Genomic DNA, 20,385 nt, shown 5'->3' with positions numbered 1-20,385 from the left:
TTTTTTTACAGAGCCACCTGACACAGAAAAACAATGACAAGTAATTTATTTTTTAGAATCATAACATGAAATAACAAATAAAATTTGTATAAACACAAATCCCCATTTGTCATAACAGGTGGCAAAGGACAAAGCAAAACCAAGCAAACTAAATTGGCTGCTATGGAAAATGGACAGTTGTGTCAAGTAACACTAAAAATTCTTGACAAAATGGTCATCTCAGATCGATAGAAGACCCCTCTCCAGTCAGTGTTGTCATCCCACAAGACAAGCTGCTGTAGCTCTGGTTTGCTCCATGTTCTTTAATATGGACTGGTAATTGTTTTGGTGATTACCACCCCTCGGCAGGCTTTGCCATACGTTTTTGTTGATGACTGTAGCCTGCATAGCCTGTCCACATCCTTAGTTCCCATAGTTATACCAGCATAATCACAGTCTGCCATAGCTCCTATAGTTTTGGTCATCATCATAGGTGCTATTGTAATGTCCATATCCTCTTGCATATCCTAGTTTTAGTTTGGGCCCTGACCTCCGGTGGGGCCCCTAGTCCCAAGTCTCCCAGCTAGACGAAGGGCCCCTCTCTCCTTCCAGTTGTTATCCTCATTGCTGGCTTACATTTTTGAGACTCAGCAGTTTTGATTTCACACTTCCCAGAACCAATCCGATGATATCTGTTTTCTAATAATTACTGGTCCTTCATCTGTATGTGATAAAACAAAATGCTTCTTCATTTTTTTTTCTGTCCGTAGGAAGTTCAATATTCTCAATCTCTCCAAACGCTCCAAAATATTCTTTGATTTGTTCTACAGCTGTATCTCTGCTCAGTCTGCCTACAAATACTTCTTTGGAGAGCTCCTTTCCCTTTAGAGGTTTAGCCCCTTTGGGGTCTATCAATTCGCCTCCCAGCTTGTGTCCTTTGGAGGATTCCTTTCCTTTGAAAGGTTTAGCCCTTTTGGGTTTTGTCGACTTGTCACCCAGCTTGTGTTCTTTAAGTTCCAAGACCTTATCGACACTGGCAGCGTGCTTGAAAAGCACCAGTCCGAATCTCCTCGATGTTCCCCAGGAATCGGTTTTAATTGTGCAGTCCACAACCTCTCCAAAATGAGACAGGAATTCAGTTGAGATCTTTCCTGCTCGTATTCGTGCTTAACCCTCCAATGAACACTTTACTATCATCCTGTTGGTTCTTGGTGGCGTTGATTTTGGAACCCTCTGGGAACTCCTCCATGTTGCTGCACTTGTTCACACGTGGTGGCAGGTGGTGCGAAAAGGGAGCGGCAGTTGCCGGGTGGAAAGGAGCTAGATTTAAAACGGTGGCAGAAGCGCTAGGTGACACTCTTGAAAACTAAAGCTGCCTCACGGTAGTGGGCTCTGAAAAGTGGACGTGGCAATTAATGAGGGAATGAATGAGAAGTGGGCTCACTCCACGGTAGGGCTGAGAGAGTGACATCATGTCTTGGACTTGGAGACCATCTCTATACCCAGACCACGCACATCCCTTCGGGCAATCTGATTGAAGAATTTGTCCCCACCCAAACCTGAGTAGAACACAATGGGCTTCCCCACCTTAGATTAAATTCCTTTTTAAAGTTGATCAAGTTTGAGGAGTTAATTCAATTTCATTATCAGTAAAGTCCTTCAAGAGATTGAAATTTGAAATCAGGACTATAGAAAAAAAGGAAACTCTGGATCTCCCCAGATCATTGGTTATTAATAATCATTTCTCTTACAGGTGAGGCAGCTAGATGGCTCAGTGAATAGGGAGCTGATCTGGAGTCAGGAAGACCTCTGTTCAAATCCAGCCTCAGACACTTATTAGCTTTGTGACTCCGGAAAAGTGTAATCTGCTGGAGAATTAAATAGCAAACCACTCCAGTATTTTTGCCAAGAAAAAGCCATGGTCCGTGGGGTCATAAAGAGTTGGACATGACTGAAAAACAACAATAAAGTACTGAGGATACAAAGAAAGAAAAAAATACAGTCCCTACCCTCAAAAAATTCACATCCTAAAGAAATACCATGTAATAAATTCTAAGTATGAGATGAATACAATGTAAATAGAAAGTGGTCTCAGAGGGAAGAAAGATGAAAGTGGAAACCATTTGGGTTGAGAGAAAGGGAAAGCTTTGAGGAATATGGTGGAAGATTAACAGATGGCAACTTTATTAAATGGAGGTAAGGGTGTGGAGAAGGAAAAAGTCAAAGATGACTTTAAAGGTTATGAATCTGAATGACTTGGAAGAATGGAGGTGCTGACAATTGGAGAAGGATGGGCTTAAGGGAAAATATAGAGCTTTTAAAGAGATCTTCTTAATCACTTTAATTACTTCAGGATTAACAAAACTGAAGGAGGAGGGTGAGTCTGGACCTAACTGGGGTTTATTCAGGCCTTAGCTGAACTAAACTGGTTTCTTTTTTATGTCCTTTCCAATTGCACTGTCAAAGTTTACCTGGTTTTTGTTTTGTTTTGTTTTGTTTTTTGGCATTGGACTAGCAGGGTAAAAATTACTTGCTTATGCTGTGAGTAATAACAACTGTCATTCATACAAACATAAACTACGAACTTATGGGGTAATCCTGGTGGTATGAGGGGTAGGGGCTCATAAAAGAACTTAGCTCTGTTTTGGTGTCACTTTATTTTTCCTCCCCCATGGCTTTATTTCTTGGCTTATTAAGCAGATAATGTGATTATACCTGCCAGTAGCTCTTCCCTACTTCACAGGCAAAAGGGGTCATGTTTGCAAAGAAAGTTAAACCTCAAGAGGATTCAAAGATGCATCCTACCTAGGGAATGCAATTGTCTCAGATGAATCTGATCTTAATGTATTTTTAGCAATCAAATCAATAGCTAAATATATTATCATCATATCTTGTTGAAATGAAAACATTCTGGCTAAATGGCAGAGCTCCAGAAGTCCTGCCTTTGGATTGACCAGCAGGGTATAATGAATTCCCATCACCTTGCAGTACTTAACTGGGGTGTATGGAACCATTCCAGTCCTGCAGACAGTAATTGGCTTTGCTTTGATATCATTCAGTCTCCATGTTTGTTTCAGCTCCTCTACTAGACCCACATGTTTATTGATCTTCTCAGCGTCTGTTCCTAGAATATTTCTGCTTAAAGGAGCAACCGCATCAATAAAACCCACTGTTTTGGTAAGTTTTTTCAAATAGCAGAATAGCTGATCCATTGGCCAGAATTCATTGATGTTCTTTTCAACACATATTGTGATGACTGACTTCCAGTTTGTTCTGTTTAAGATAATGGCACAATATGGAATTATGAACCCATTTTGAAGGGTAACTGTTGACTAATATTTTTTATAACATTATCATGTCTCTTGGCATAATCCATAGCAACCATAGTCATACTTCTTCTAGCTACATGTTCTATTGGCATAGCAATATTTATCATTAACAAAATTCTGCTCTCATTTATAGACTTATGATCATTTTTAATGCCAATCACCCAATTCTGAAGCACAATAGCAAATGCTTACTTACTGTCCTATGTGGAGTAGAATCACAGAACTGGAAGTGATCGAAGAAATCATCAAATCTTACAAATAATCGAACTGGAATTTCTTCCACAGCATTCCTAACAAGGGGCCATCCAGTCTCTGCTCAAAGACTTCTTCTAGTGGGAAGGAACTCACCGCCACCCAACAGCCTAGTATTTGTTGTTCAGCTGTTTCAGATATATCCAACTCTCTGTGACTCCATTTGGGGTTTTCTTGGCAAAGATATTGAAATTGTTTTGCCATTTCTTTCCCCAGCTCACTTTACCAATGAGGAAAAGGAGGCAAACAAGGTTAAGTGACTTGCCCAGGATCACACAGCTAGCATACCTTACCTTTAAACAGCTTCAACTTGGGCAGCTGATTTTTTTGAAACTACAATGTCAGATTCTGCAATAGTCCCCAGGTGGTGAGAAGAATAGAGATTATGCTATGTGAGAACTGGTTGAAGGAAGGAGTTTTGGGGAGGGGGAAGGGTGTAGCCTGAAGAAGAAAAGACTTCCAGGGTAGATGATAGATAACTTCAAGTGTTTGAAGGCCTTACTTATAAAAGAGGGTTTAAACCTGGCCCCCGCTGGATAGAAATAGGAGCAATGAGTTCAAGTTATGGAACACTATATGATATAACATCTTTTTGGGTCTTTACTCATTGAACTTATTGGCTATTCCTCTTAACTTTAATAAGCATGCTACCTATGATTTCACCCAATTTAACGTTAAACATTACTGGTCTAATGGTGGATCCCTGGGGCACATTATAAGATCTCTCTCTCTCTCTCCAGATTGGTATTGATTCATGAGTTCAGCCATTCAACAATTTCTGAATTCATCTAATTTTATGATCATCTGGCTATATATCTCCATTTTGCCCATAAGGATAGACTTTTTCAGATGCTTTGTTGAAAGCCAAGTATATTATGTTTCCAACTTTCCCCCAATAACACTGTTAAAAAAGAAAATGAGGTTAATGTATCTGCCATGACTTGTTTTTAAGGAAGCCTTGTTGGCTCTTAGGGATCACCGCTTCCCTTTCTTATGCCATGTCAATATATTAATAGAATTTTGCCAAGAGAAGTCAAGCTTCCCGAGTTTGTATAAAGATTCATCTGTTTTCCCTTTTTATGAAAATTAGGACATTTTCCTCTTTCTCCATAATATTTCAAAGATCACTAAGAGTAAATATAGCATTCACTTGTGCCAATTCTTTCAATATCCTAGAATGTAATTCATTTTGGCCTATTGACTAGAACTCATCAACGGCAACTAGATGCTCTCTTAATACCTCTTCATTTATCTTCAGTATTAACTCTCTGCCAACCATTTTTGTTTTCTTATAATACTATTTTGATTGGTAGGGAAAAGAGGAGCAAAATGATTCAGTAATTCTGCCTTCTTGCCCATTATCCTTTTCTTGTCAACTCAGGGTAGCAAACCTACCCTTTCTCTTCGAACTTCCTCTTTTCCTCAACATAGGGTTTTTAAAATTAAAATGTCATTTTTAATTGTTCTCAGCATTTTTTGTCAGGCTCAGTTCAATATGAGTTTTACCTCTCCTAGTGCCAGACTTATAGGACTGTGGGATATTTCACTTTAAAAAAACTGAACTTCTCAATGTTTTGCAATCTGGCTTTTAACCTCATAATTCAAATGGAACTCTCTCAAAAGTCATCAATGATCTCAAATGCTAAATATGATGTGTTTTTTAAATCTTCATCCTTTTCCATCTATATCTGCTACATCTGACACTATTATTGAGTATTCTTAGATACTGAATCCTCTCTCCTCCTTGTGTTGGCCTGATAGTTCATTCTCCTGGTTCTCCTCCTATCTAACCTCTCCTTCTCAGTCTCCCTTACTGGTTCATCATTTCATGCTCCCTAACTGGGTGTTACTCAAGACTCTGTCCTAGCCCTCCTAAACTTATCTCTCTACATATTTTCTCAGTAAAATCACTAGCTCTCACTAGTTAGAATTGAATCATCTCTATGCAGATAATTTCCAGGTCTATAGATTCTGCCTGACTCTCTTCCCTAAGCTGCAGTCTTGTGCCACCAATTGCCTGTTGGATATTGCAAACTGGTATCCTAGATACATCTCAAACTCAATACACTCCAAAGAAAACTGATTATCTTTTACTTTCTCTTAACAAATGACTCTTCTTCCAAATGTCCCCATTTCTGTGAAAGTCACCATCATCCTTCTAGTCTCTCAGGTTTGTAACCTTGTCACCATCCTTGACTTATCACTCTCCCTCACCCCATATATCCAATCGACTTGTCAAATCTTATTGTTTCTACCTCCACAACTCTCATATTTCTTTCTACCCACAATAAATACCACCTTAGTTCTAAGCTTCATCATCTAAATTTTACCTAAATTCTTGCAATAACCTCCTAACTGGTCTTTCTGCCTCAAGTCTTTCCACCTTCAAGTCCATCATACCCAGTATTGTCAAAGTTATTTTCCTTAAGTGCATATTCAACCATGTAATTTCCCTATTCAATTAACTCCAGTGGCTCCCTATTGACCATAGGATAAAATATAAACTTGTCTGCTTAGCTTTTAAAGTCTCTCATAACCTTGTGCAACCTATCAATCCAGCCTCATTGGACATTATTCACCTCTCATAGTCTGCAACTTAAACAAAATGAAATTTTCTGTTTCTCACACATGACATTTCATTTTCCATTTCTGTACCATTGCACTGCTATCTTCTAATGCCTTGAATACACTCTTTTTTTTTTTTTTTTTGGAGGGGGGGAGGCAAGGCAATTGGGATTAGGTGACTTGCCCAAAGTCACACAGCTAGTATGTTAAGTGTCTGAGGCCAAATTTGAACTCAGGTCCTCCTGATTCTAGGACTGGTGCTCTATTCACTGCATCACCTAGTAGCTCCTTGAATACACTCTTTTCTCACCACTGCCTCGTACAATTCCTCTTATCCTTCAATATACAGTTCAAATACTATTGCTTTCTGCATGGAGCCTTCCCTGATCCCAGCTGCTATTGCCTTCCTTCTCAAAGTACCTTGTATTTAATACTTTTTACTTTGTAATTATTTGTATTTATTCTGTACATTCATATATAGGTACTTGCTGAGTCACCTCACTAGAATGAAAACTCTGTGTCAGTAGCGATTGGTTCCTTCTTTGTATTTGTATCTTCAGAACTTGGCACAATGCCTGGCATATAATAGGCACTTAGTATTTGTTCATTAACCAATTTGTGTTCATCCTCAGTCACTTATTCTTAATTCCATTTTCTATATGTGGTTTTAAAAATCTATGTTGATCTATGAGTTACCATGCATCCACATTTATCTCGTTAGACAGGTACCCTTTATCCTCATCAAAACCATTTGTGTTTGTGTCTTCAGAGTATCACTCTTCAGAACTTTGCAATGCAATTCCTCCTCTGCTTTCTCTGAACACTTTAAAATCTGCTCTCTGAAAATCTAGCGTACTTATGGAACTAGGGCAAGTTTTCTATCTCTTCCTTATCATAGAATAGAAGATAGAATGATAACTTACTTCCAAAGTTTCTATTATTTCTACTTTAACAAACATTTCCTCCTTATGTCAGAAGCACCTCCAGAATAACTGTTATCCCTGTTGCTTCTTCCACCTTTTTGAAGAATGAAATTATCTTTAAATCAAATCAATAGTTTATCCTCTGTTCTGTTTATGGCAGAAAAGGATTTTTGTAGAAGTCCCCTCTCTAAACTCTATTATATCTCCATGCCTGGTGTAAGATATGTTTCTCAAAGTCTATCTAAATTATTTCATCCTCCTTACTGGATGAATTGTAGTCTACTTTTATCATAATTTCACTTTTACTTTGTCTTCATTTATATTCACTCGTCGTGACCCTTTCTGCATGGCCAGAAAAAGGTTCAGGGATTCAGTCTTGCCTTTCTCCCTAGTGCATGACTCTTGTTATTTAGATAAACAAGAGTTTCCTTTTCCATGATCCCCTCTCCTTATCTATTTCTTGGATTCCTTATCTTGGCTATAAATTAGCCATAGTTTGATTGATTTCATTATCCATATGTAGAAATCTATTAGGTGGTCAGTTGGACCTTGCCTACATTTTGAGAATGTTTTAAGACATGAAAATTATGCCTTTTAGCTCTGACTATAAACGAACCCTTGTCCAAGTGAGAACAGGTTCTACTGTCTTTATTTCAAAGTCACCAAAGCCAAGATCTTAAAGCCTGAATATTTTACAGTGGGTTCTTTGTCCTATGGAACCTGCTAGCTCAAAGTTAACTTGGCATTTGTACTTAGTAGTAATTCTCTTTCTGTAATGTTTTTGAATGGTCCCAAGTAATCCTCTCAACTTTCTAACATTTAAGGTTACGCAGCCCAGCTGTGATTGGCATATTGCAAATTGTAACTCCCTCTAATCTGAAAGGTAACTGTTGGCTTCCAGTTCTGAACTTACTGTTGAGTCACTTGTCTGTGTTCTCAAGTATTATGCATTTTATTCCCAAGATTTAGTGATGCCATTGTGATCTGTTTTTCTGACTAACACACATCGACTTCTTACTCGCTAAATTAATGGCTTATTTTGAGAAAAATGATCTAGAAATTTTAACTTATTGCTTAAGTCCATGATCTTGTTAATGGTGTAGTTCAAAGCCCATTCATAACTTCAGATCTACGTGATTCTTACTTATGCCCTCTGATAAATTTCCCAGGTAGTGTCTATCTGATATTCTGGGAACTTTCCTCTAAGCTGCACTGCTTGTCCTTTTACTATCCCTCATTCTTTCTTCATAACTGTCCTACATCCTTTTCTGATAATGAGTTTCCATAAATATATTTTTATCTGTTTTTCAAGTAACAGGAATTTATTTTACTCCCCATCTTCCCATTTCCATCAAAATAAAGTAATAATAATGATACTAATAGCAAACATTTATAGAGTGCTTATTATATACCAAGTGCTGTGTTAAGTACTTTATAAGTATTATCTAAGTTGATCCTCACAACAAATCAGGGACATAGGTGTTATTATTATTCTCAGTTTACAGATGAGGAAACAGAGATTAAATGACTTGCCCACAGTCATATGGCTAGTAAGTCTCTGAGGTAGGATTTGAACTTAGGTCTTCCTGATGATAGATCTGGCACTCTATCCATTGGACTACCTAACTTCCTGCAAGAGAAAAAAGAAAAGCACAACCCTTGTGACAAATATGTATAGTAAAGCAAAGCAAATTTTCACATTGGCCATGTAAAAAGTATGTCTCATTTCCATCTTGAGTCTATCACAGCTCTGTCAGGAAGTGAGTGGCAGGTTTCATTACTGATTTTCTGTAACTGTGCTTGGTCAGGGCATTGAAAAGTGTTCTTAAGTCTCTCAGAATTGTTTGTCTTTGCCATGTTGTTGTTATCATATATCATGTTATCATGGTTCTGCTCATTTTACTCTGCATCACTTGAAACCAATGCTCCCAATTTACTCTAAAATCATTCTTTCTGTCATTTCTTAGGGTACAATGATGTCCCATTACATTCATGTAATATAATTTATTTAATCATTCTTCAACTGATGATACTTGCCTTAGTTTTTAGTTTTTTGCCACAATAAAAAGTGCTGTTATAAATATTTTTGAGCATATGGGTCCTTTCTTTCTTTGATCCTTTTAAGGTATAGTCCTAGGAGTGCTATCACTGTGTAAAAGGATATGCACAATCTAATATTTTGGGAACATAACTCTAAATTGCTTTCCAGAATGGCTAGACCAATTTATTACTCTACCCGCAGCATACTAATGTGCTTGTTTTCCTGCAACATGTGTCATTTTTCTTTTTGTTAATTTTACCAATCTGAGAGGTGTGAGGTAGACCCTCAGAATTGCTTTAATTTTCATTTCTCAAGAGATTTGGACCTCACTTCCAACAGCCATTGATACCTTGGATCTCTTCTTTTCAAAATGACCCTTCTATAAAACTGTGCATATCCTTTGACCCAGAAATACCTCTACTAGGTTTGCACCCCAAAGAGATCAAAGAAAAGTGAAAAGGACTTATTTGTGCAAAATGTTTATAGCAGCTCTTTTTTGTGGTGGCAAAGAGTTGGAAATTGAGGAGATGCCCATTAATTGGGCAATGGCGGAACAAGTTGTGGTATATGATAGTGATGGAATCCTTTTGTGCAGTAAGAAATGATTAAGCAGGAAGGAGGTCAATAGTTGGAGTGAAGGAGGGAGAGCACTGTATATAAAGCTCAGTCAATCAATCAACAATTAATCATCAATTAAGTAGGTACTTAATAAGTACCTACTACGCGCTTGGCACTATGCTAAACTAAGGATGGGAAAAAAGGATCAGAAAACTATTGCTGAGGGAAAGCTATTGAGCCCTGTTGGAGGAAACCACCCACAAGGCTCAGTATAATGCTGTCTTTGTAGCCATCACTTGAAGACTTGAATGTAGATAAAGTAATCCAGGCTTAGATAGCCTGTCTCTTTCCTGCAGACTGTGTTAGTAAAGCAATTTTGTCAGATGCCTCTGCTCTCATTTCTCAAGATGGAAGTCTCTATCCTAAACTATATTCTGAACTTTCTCAGTACATGGACCTGAGTTTAAATGAAGAAGAAATACGTGTCAACATTGCCCTGGTTCTTGGAGCAACATTTCAGGGTAACTGGTGGCCAGACCTGTTGTGAATTATATGGTGGCTTCTATAATTGGTAATGATTAGAAGAGTAGAAATTAAACAAGGAATCTGGGAAGTCATTTTCTGTAGAGATCAACGTGGAAAAATTGGCCTTTGATTTAAGTCAATAGATAATGGTGTATTTGTTCAGCTAGTCCAGGCCAATTCTCCACCACCTTTCGTTGGTCTAAGATTTGGGGATCAAGCCCTTCAAATTAATGGTGAAATTTATGCAGGGTGGAGCCCTGATGAAGCTCATGAAGCTCTCAAACACACTTTTGGAGAGATGATTACAATGGTTTTTATATTTGAAACAGACCCTATGAATGAACTATTACTGTGCATAAGGATAGTATAGGACATGTCGGATTCATTTTTGAAAATGGAAAGATAACCTCTATAATGAAAGACAGTTCTGCAGTAAGAAATGATCTTCTCACTGAGCACTTTTGTGAAATCAATGGTCAGAATGTAATTGGCCTGAAGGACTTTCAAGCTGCAGACATACTTTGAACATCTGGAACAGTAGTTACCATTACAGTCATGCCTGCTTTCGTCTTTGAACACATAATGAAAAAGATGGCATCAAGTGTTATGAAAATTTGAATGGATCATGCTATCCCAGAAGTTTTAAATTCAACTAATTCTATTTTTCATATAATGCAAACTCCACTGCATGGGCAGTTTATTCAGCATCTTCTGTATTAGACACCTAAACCTTAACTGGGAGCCAAGAAGCATATACTGCATGAGAGCCTTTGTGTTGTATTATGACAAGGAATATTAATGTTTGACACAGTTTTGTGTTCAAGCTGTAAATTGTGTTTGTGGCCTTATATTGGTTTTTATAGATGTGAACCTTTCAAGAGTTTTGACTCTCATGGCAACAAGTTACCAGTGGTTAAACTACTCTTTCTATAAGCCATTATGGTTAAGATAACCAATACAGATTTTTTTTTTTTAAAATGTTGTTCATGGAGTCCTAATAGAGCTGCTGCCAGCCCCAATATTCTAACTGCATTACTGGTCCACTGTACCTACCTACCTCCGCCCTCCCCTGCCAATGTCCTGACTTCTTCATGTATGCCTCAATGCTCACTAGAGCAACAGGTGTGTCCCTGAATTCTTAGTTCCCACAGAAACATCAAGTGTCTCCACATGATGGGAACCCAGCCACTGCCTCTGCCTATCTACTGCCCCCAGACCCATTCCCACATATTTGAACAGGTGTGTTCTTGTATTCAATCACAATCACATCATCCATCTAGCCCAAGACAGGACCATAATACCTAACTATCTATCTTGACCAGACAGGACCACAATAGCTAGCCAATTGGAGGGCAGAATGGCCAGAATGTTTAACCACCAAACCATAAGGGCCCCCCTTCCATTACCTAATTCCTTAACAAACTCTTCCTCTCTCTTTACTATTAATCATATTCCTGTATTCTATGTAAATTTCTGTTATGTAATTGCATTTTTACCCTATAAAAAGCCATCTTGCTTTCTCTGAAGTTGCTGATTCCTCTTGGAACTTAGCCCACTTCATGAGAGGTGTCAATGTCAATAAATGCCTATACTTGGATTACAGCTGGCCTGACTGAAGTTTTTGAGACAGTTCCACCACAACACATCATGAAACCCAAAGTTTCTGGTGTCCCTGGGTTAAAACCTTAACATTATAATCAGGTACCTATATTTTAGATATTCTAGAAAGTAATATTGTTCATCTTAATTTTCTTCTGGTGTGGTATTTTTAATGCTTTGCTATTGTACCTCTAGAACAACTGTTTTCTGCTAGTTTCAATTTTGTTTACAAAAATGCTATTTAGCAACCTTGGTTTCATTCCATATGAGTATTACAAATGGCAAAATATGGACTTGCACAAAATTGTGATGATTCTACCTTTAATAAAGTATAATTAATGTTTCAATTGTCACTTTAACCATGTTAAAGGAAAGTTCTGCAATAAAAATCAAATAAATTGATTAACTCTTTAAAAAAAAAAAAGAAACGACGAGCAGGATGGTTTCAGAAAAACCTGAGAAGTCTTATATGAACCGATGCAAAGTAAAGTGAGCAGAACCAGGAAAACATTGTACATAGAAATAACACTATTACAATAACAATCAACTGTGAAAGACTTAGCTACTCCAATCAAGACAGTGATCCAAGATAATTCCAAAGGATCCATGGGGAAAAATGATAGCCACCTCCAGAGAGAAAATTGAAGCATATTTTATTACTTTATTTTTTGGTGTATTTTCATTTGCACCATAGCTGATATGAAAATATGTTTTGCATGACTCTCCACATATAAGCAATATTATATTGCTTGACTTCTCAAGGAGTGGGGAAGGAATGAAAGGAAGAGAATTAAAAACTCAAAATTTTGAAAAATGAATGTTAGAATATTTTCATGTAATTGGGAAATATTTAATAAAATATATATGTGTTTATGTACACACACACACACACACACACACATATATATATACATATATATATATGTATATATATATATAGAGAGAGAGAGAGAGAGAGAATGGCCCCTTGACCAATTATCAATTGTAGAATGGCTCTTATTCTTTTAAATTTGAGTCACTTCTTTATGTCTTGGAAAGGAGATCTTTATCAGAGAAACTTGTTGCAAAGTTTTTTTCCCCTCAGTTTATTGTTTCCCTTTTAATCTTAGCTACATTCAACTTGCATGCTTTTTTTAAAAAACTTAATTTCATTTTCATCAACAAAAATTCAATGCTGCCTTCCCAATTGAAAAAGAAAAAGAAATCCCTTGCAACATTGCATTGTATTGTCAATCTCTCTTATTATTTAGTTTGTGTCCATTTACAATCAAAGATGTATGTTCTAATAGGCTAATTTAATGAACTACCCATCTAAATCATAATAATCTGAGTAAAATGAAATCCTCATTCATTTAGTTTTTCCTGTGTAGATTATTCAGGCAAGCTCTTTTGAATGGTCCAGCATCTCATTGAGAATTCTTGAAGTATTCCAAGGATTGATGTAATCAGCACAATGTCACAGGCAAATAGTACCTAGAGGACTTCAATAGCCTGAGGGCCTCTCTCTTCTTTTTGTATTCTTCACAGTAGTTGCCCATGACTTTGATAAACACCTTTGATAAACACCATTTTATTTCTCAATTGATGTTGCTACTCAAATGATCATGGAACAAAATTATCTTCGTAACTGCTATTTATAATAGAATCATGTATGCTCACCATATGCATGACAGACTTCTTTTAGAGGAGAATTTTATCTATTTTTTTCATGATCAACAAACAATACAATGGTATCTCATAATCTACATACCTTTGGGTCAGTTGGGAGTCCTGAAACACTGACAGTATAGAAAATTATCTCCAATAGCCTTCCTGTTACTTTTTTATATTTCTACCAAGAATAGCCTTAATATGTGCATATGCAATTCCCATAAAGATTTCATAGAAAGGAAATAAAGGAACATGGGTTGGTAACTGGTGATTTCCTCTTGGTTGAGGAGTAATAATTTCAAATATAATTTGATTTTTTCCCCATTATTTTGTTAGACTCTTGAGGACATCTCAGTTGAAAAAATAATATCTCTTTAAGACATCAGAGTTATCTATATGTGTAACTAGTGTCTCAAAGCCTATTTGCATGCCTCTGCTCATTGCCCCAGATTTCCATGTAAGGTGATATTGGCCAGAGCTTGGCTGAAGAGATATCCTGGTCTTTTGGTTTCCACTTCTGAGAGACAATACATGAGGTCACAGATTAAATTTAGGGAGAGGGCCCTGAAAGAAGAGGAAAAGACTCTGGAAAGAAGCTAACATGGAGAGGAGTCTACCACTATTGTGACTCTGTCTCTAGCTTACTATACTATATATTTTGGGGATTTTCCCCTTGGTTGAGATTGGGGTCTTTCTCTTGTTAAGCCGAGATTTCTTAGCCCCAATGGAGAAGCTCATTCATTCTGTATATTGTCTGCTATATTCTCATCTGTATACTTTATCTGATTTCTATTTGTCATTGAGTCTGATAAATAAGTTTATTTGCTATTTTTTATGAGCATTTATGGTAGAACTGGCATTTTGGGGAGGGAGTGAAACCTCAGATCTATAGCTTGAAGCACTCCTTCCCCATTAAAGGATATCAATTGGAGTGGAGTGTGAACCTAAAAATGATTTCCCTAAGACCAACAACAATACTTTGGGAATCAGGAAAATATCGTTCTTGTCTGCTACTCACTCTCTCTAAGGAGAGCAAAGTGGCCAGTCTCTAGTTCTCCCTTCCTACTTCCTTTCCTGGTAAGAATAAAAATTTCCCTTGGAGAAGGTTGAGCAGAGAAGACTATTCAAGCTTCCATCTGAGTCACATGAAGACACACCATGGGTGAAACATAGCACATCATTCCTTACATAGTTATGGCCAAATGATTTCTGAATATTTAGATAATATCAAAAATGGATTACTTTGATATTTCTGAGAACCGCTTGAAAACATGGCCCCTGAATGTGGAGTACAGAGTGAGGGTGATCCCAAGTAACAGATGTGAAATTAGTGTTGTGGTACAAAGGATTAAGCAGATGTAGAGATTAGTGGTATGAGTCAAAGGGAGAGAGAATAGTTGCAATAAATAAGTAAGAATGAATGAGGTTGGGGCGGAGCCAAGATGGCATAGTAGAAAGACGCACATACACATAGCTCCGAACCCACAACCCATAGAACAACTACAAAGAAGTAACTCACGGCGAATTCTGCACCCAGAGGCCACAGAACATTGGAGCGAGGGAGATTTCTGTTCCGGAGAGACCTGCAAACCTCTCGTAAAAGGTCCTTCATGCTGCGGACTGGGCGCCGGGACTGGGAGCTGAGTACAGCCCTGCCGTGGCCGCGGCACCGAGAGGAACAGATCCGAGCGGGCTTCAGGGACGGGATCTCCAGCGGCCGCACAAGTACCTCCACCCACAGGTGACGGGGGTCTGTGAGAGAGTCCCTTTGGCGGGTCGAGGGGGGAGTGGGGTGCCCCCATGGCTCGGGCCCCCTCGGGAGACAGAAGCTGAGGGGCAGCGGCAGACCAGGGCTCTCCAAGCAGGCAGGAGCCTGGATCCATTGTTGAAGGTCTGTGCATAAACTCCCTGAGGGAACTGAGCCTGAGAGGCAGCCCTGCCCTCACCTGAGCATCTGAATTTAATCTCACACTGAATAGCAGCCCTGCCCCCACCCAAAGCCCTGAGGCTGGAAGCAGCATTTGAATCTCAGACCCCAAACACTGGCTGGGAGGATCAGGAGGTGAGGTGGGTGTGAGGAAAATATTCAGAGGTCAAGTCACTGGCTGGGAAAATGCCCAGAAAAGGGAAAAGAAATAAGACTATAGAAGGTTACTTTCTTGGCGAACAGGCATTTCCTCCCTTCCTTTCTGATGAGGAAGAACAATGCTTACCATCAGGCAAAGACACAGAAATCAAGGCTTCTGTGTCCCAGCCCACTCAATGGGCACAGGCCATGGAAGAGCTCAAAAAGAATTTTGGAAATCAAGTTAGAGAGGTGGAGGAAAAACTGGGAAGAGAAATGAGAGACATGAAGTCAAAGCATGAACAGCAAATCAGCTCCCTGCTAAAGGAGACCCAAAAAAATGTTGAAGAAAATAACACCTTGAAAACTAGCCTAACTCAATTGGCAAAAGAGGTTCAAAAAGCCAATGAGGAGAAGAATGCTTTCAAAAGCAGAATTAGCCAAATGGAAAAGGAGATTCAAAAGCTCACTGAAGAAAATAGTTCTTTCAAAATTAGAATGGAACAGATGGAGGCTAATGACTTGATGAGAAACCAAGAAATCACAAAACAAAACCAAAAGAATGAAAAAATGGAAGATAATGTGAAATATCTCATTGGAAAAACAACTGACCTGGAAAATAGAGCCAGGAGAGACAATTTAAAAATTATGGGCCTACCTGAAAGCCATGATCAGAAAAAGAGCCTAGACATCATCTTTCATGAAATTATCAAGGAAAACTGCCCTGAGATTCTAGAACCAGAGGGCAAAATAAATATTCAAGGAATCCACAGAACACCGCCTGAAAGAGATCCAAAAAGAGAAACTCCTAGGAACATTGTGGCCAAATTCCAGAACTCCCAGGTGAAAGAGAAAATATTGCAAGCAGCTAGAAAGAAACAATTCAAGTATTGTGGAAATACAATCAGGATAACACAAGATCTAGCAGCTTCTACATTAAGGGATCGAAGGGCGTGGAATAGGATATTCCAGAAGTCAAAGGAACTAGGACTAAAACCAAGAATCACCTACCCAGCAAAACTGAGTATAATACTTCAGGGGAAAAATTGGTCTTTCAATGAAATAGAGGATTTTCAAGCATTCTTGATGAAAAGACCAGAGCTGAAAAGAAAATTTGACTTCCAAACACAAGAATGAAGAGAACCATGAAAAGGTGAACAGCAAAGAGAAGTCATAAGGGACTTACTAAAGTTGGACTGTTTACATTCCTACATGGAAAGACAATATTTGTAACTCTTGAAACATTTCAGTATCTGGGTACTGGGTGGGATTTCACACACACACATGCACACACGCACACACACATAGAGACAGAGTGCACAGAGTGAATTGAAGAGGATGGGATCATATCTTAAAAAAAAATGAAATCAAGCAGTGAGAGAGAAAGATATTGGGAGGAGAAAGGGAGAATTGAATGGGGCAAATTATCTCTCATAAAAGAGGCAAGCAAAAGACTCATTAGTGGAGGGATAAAGAGGGGAGGTGAGAGAAAAACATGAAGTCTACTCTCATCACATTCCACTAAAGGAAAGAATAAAATGCCTACTCATTTTGGTATGAAAACCTATCTTACAATACAGGAAAGTGGAGGATAAGGGGATAAGCAGAGTGGGGGGGGATGATAGAAGGGAGGGCATGGGGAGGAGAGTGCAATTTGAGGTCAACACTCATGGGGAGGGATAGGATCAAAAGAGAATAGAAGTAATGGGGGACAGGATAGGATGGAGGGAAATATAGTTAGTCCTATACAACACAACTATTATGGAAGTCATTTGCAAAACTACACAGATTTGGCCTATATTGAATTGCTTGTCTTCCAAAGGGAAGGGGTGGAGAGGGAGGGAGCTAAAGAAGTTGGAACTCAAAGTGTTAGGATCAACTGTAATGTTCTTACCACTAGGAAATAAGAAATACAGGTAAAGGGGTATAGAAAGCTATCTGGCCCTACAGGACAAAAGAGAAGACAGAGACAAGGGCAGAGAGGGATGATAGAAGAGAGAGCAGATTGGTCATAGGGGCAATTAGAATGCTTGGCGTTTGGGGGGGAGGGGAGAAAAGGGGAGAAAATTTGTAACCCAAAATTTTGTGAAAATGAATGTTAAAAGCTAAATAAAAAAAAAAAAAAGAATGAATGAGGTTGTCTCCTCTAAAAAATCCCCAGTAGTTTGTGAGCTTTTCTTTGCAAAAAACCTTGAGGTTGCGCGCACACACACACACTTATGTTGGTGTGTATGCATATATGTATCAGAACTCTAGCAGCTTAATAAATGAATATTATTTAAGGGAGCTGTGTGATCTGCTCCCTCCTGGGATCAATTACAACCTAAGATCTGCTCTCCTGATTGCTACATCCCTAGTCTGGACTGCCATATCTTTAGGAGCCACATTACACTTGCTTCATTTACAGCTCAATTTCCTCTCCAGGTGTTCTGCCTTCTCACCAGCCCTGTGGTTCTGCCTTCTCACCAGTCTTTCCCACTCTTTTCTCCCCTGTATTTTTTGTTTTCCTACACAGGCTTCCTCCACAAGCTCCTTCACAGTTGGGGCCATTTTGTTCTCTTGGATTTGTATCATCAGTGCTTAGCTTAGTCTGGAACATAGGAAGCATTTAATCAATGTGCTATGTAGGAGCTATGTGGAAGCAGGTGCTCCCTGACTTACAGCTACCTGAAAAGAATGAATGCATGCTGGGTCAGAGTGTCTATAATGGTTCCAGTTTTGATGGAACCATAATGAAAGAGCCTTCTCAATGACAGCATAACTGAACTAGAGGTTACAGGTAGTACAGATGACACTCAACCAGCATTTATTAAATGCCTAATCTGCGCCAGAGCTAGGTAGTGCAGTGGGAAGAGCACCAGTGCAGGAGTCAGGAGGACCTGAGTTCAAATCTCACCTCAGACACTTGACACTCACTAGCTGTGTGACCTTGGGCAAGTCACTTAACCCCAATTGCCTCCTCCTGGGTCATCTCCAGTCATCCTGCTGAATATCTGGTCACTGGATTCAGATGGCTCTGGAGGAGAAGTGAGGCTGGTGACCTGCACAGCCCTCCCTCACTCAAGACAAAGTCAAGTGGAAGTCATGTCATTATTTCTCTGATGGCATGGTCTTCTTCGACAACAAAGGATGAACACACACTATGTGCCCTAGACATATAAAACAAACAAACCCAGTTCATGCTCTCAAGGAGCTTGGTCTTATGATAGACATAATGTTAGATGAAGGATCCAGTAAATAAAAATTTATCTAGAGTGGAGTACATAAGGGAAAGCTTAGAGAGCTTACTGGAGCCAGTCTAGGAATGGCTTTATATATCAAAGGAATCTGATATCTTAGATGTAAAAGGAAGATTTACAGGTCATATGACCAACAAATGGCAGGATTAGACATTTTCTCCAATTCTTCACTACCTGTCAAAACTCTCCAAAAATTATATGTAAGAAGTAAAGCAATTGTAGCTGTTTCCACAAGCTAAGACAGTAAGAACCTTAACAAGGTAAGACCATGAGGAATAAAGAACAGGAAAAACCAATCCTGATGTCATGGTCCTTTTTGAGAATGAAGGACAAATCACAACCTGTGAGTAGTTAGTCTTGAGCTGCCCCAATGGGGACCCAACTGGCCAGTTTCAGTAGGCCAACTCAGCTTTTCCTTCCCTCTTCTCTTCCCACGTGGGGTATCATGCCCTTCCGAACGAATGCCAAATGTACGCTTGCCAAGAAGACTATTTTATGGAGAACTTACATGGGGCAGGTGATCACATGGTGGCCAGAAGAAACTATACAAGGACACTCTCAAGAGCTTTGAATTTGACTATGCAATATGGGAGACACTGGCACAGGACCACTCAGCGTGGTGTGCCCACATAAGAAAAGGTGCTGTGCTCTTTGAGCAAAGCAGAATTGAGGCAGCACAAAGTAGACACAGGATGCGCAAATTTGGGATAATCACCCCAAATATTCACATGGACTCTCTGTGCCCAACCTGTGGTAGAGCATTCCGAGTTCATATTGATCTGATCAGTCACAGTCGAACACACTGAAATTTCTCTTTATAATGGTGAGTTAATTTTGGTCCTCTTTGAAGACGAAGGACAACAACCAACCAATCATGCCCTTCCTGAAGGTGTTCAGACCAAAGGAAGGTAAATTTGGATGACTGAAACCCACCTAGTTATCTTGGGGTATACCGGCTAGATTTCTTTCTTAAAGATCGTGCCTTAAACCCAATTCACTCAGGCTCTCATTGATTGAAAAATAATAGGTACCTGCCCAAGCACCACTTTAATGGATACTTTTTGGATCACCCTGGCTCAGAGTGAATGTAAATAGTAATTGTTTCTCTTTTGAACAGCAACCCTGAGGGTCTTCCTCACCCAACTGATTTTTTTTTTTTATTAAAGGGGCCATCCCTTGACTCAGTTCTTAAACAGGTTTCTTCACTGAATAGGTGTTACCTCTGTTAAATTAAACTTAAAGTTACCTCCAATAAACCTTAGCAATGTTTCCCACTGCATCCTGGGCCATCTCCACTTGTCCTGATCTATATCTGGCCACTGGACCCAGATGGCTCTTGAGGAGAAAGTGAGACTGGGGACTTTGTACATCTCTCCCTCTCTCAAATCCAATTCATTTGCAAATCATGTTATCATCTTCCTAATGTCATGGTCCCCTTTGAGAAAGAAGTACAAACCACAAATATAACTGAATGGCACAGTTCTGAGTGCCTAAGAGTTTGCATGAAAAAAAAAGTCCCCAGGACTGGAGAAAAAGGTCAGGGGAAAACGTCAATTTTGTCTCCTCTCCACTGTCTCTGCCATGCAGCCAATATTTGGTTGATTTATTGCCTCACTTTTATTCTCTATGCTGTTTGAAGTCATAAAAAGTCGACAGCCAT

The 20,385-nt window shown here is 39.0% G+C and overlaps 2 pseudogenes; one reads left to right on the top strand and one right to left on the bottom strand.

The window, feature by feature from the left end:
* Positions 1-562: 562 nt before the first annotated feature.
* Positions 563-9,432, bottom strand: LOC140502378 (heterogeneous nuclear ribonucleoprotein D-like pseudogene; annotated as a pseudogene).
* Positions 9,433-9,921: 489 nt separating this feature from the next.
* Positions 9,922-10,892, top strand: LOC140502377 (syntenin-1-like; annotated as a pseudogene).
* Positions 10,893-20,385: the final 9,493 nt, after the last annotated feature.

This window comes from Notamacropus eugenii, chromosome 4, assembly GCF_028372415.1.
Source record: "Notamacropus eugenii isolate mMacEug1 chromosome 4, mMacEug1.pri_v2, whole genome shotgun sequence".
In the NCBI taxonomy this organism is placed as follows: domain Eukaryota; kingdom Metazoa; phylum Chordata; class Mammalia; order Diprotodontia; family Macropodidae; genus Notamacropus; species Notamacropus eugenii.
The sequence above is the reverse complement of the archived record's forward strand: the minus strand, read 5'-3'. Positions and strand labels throughout refer to the sequence as shown.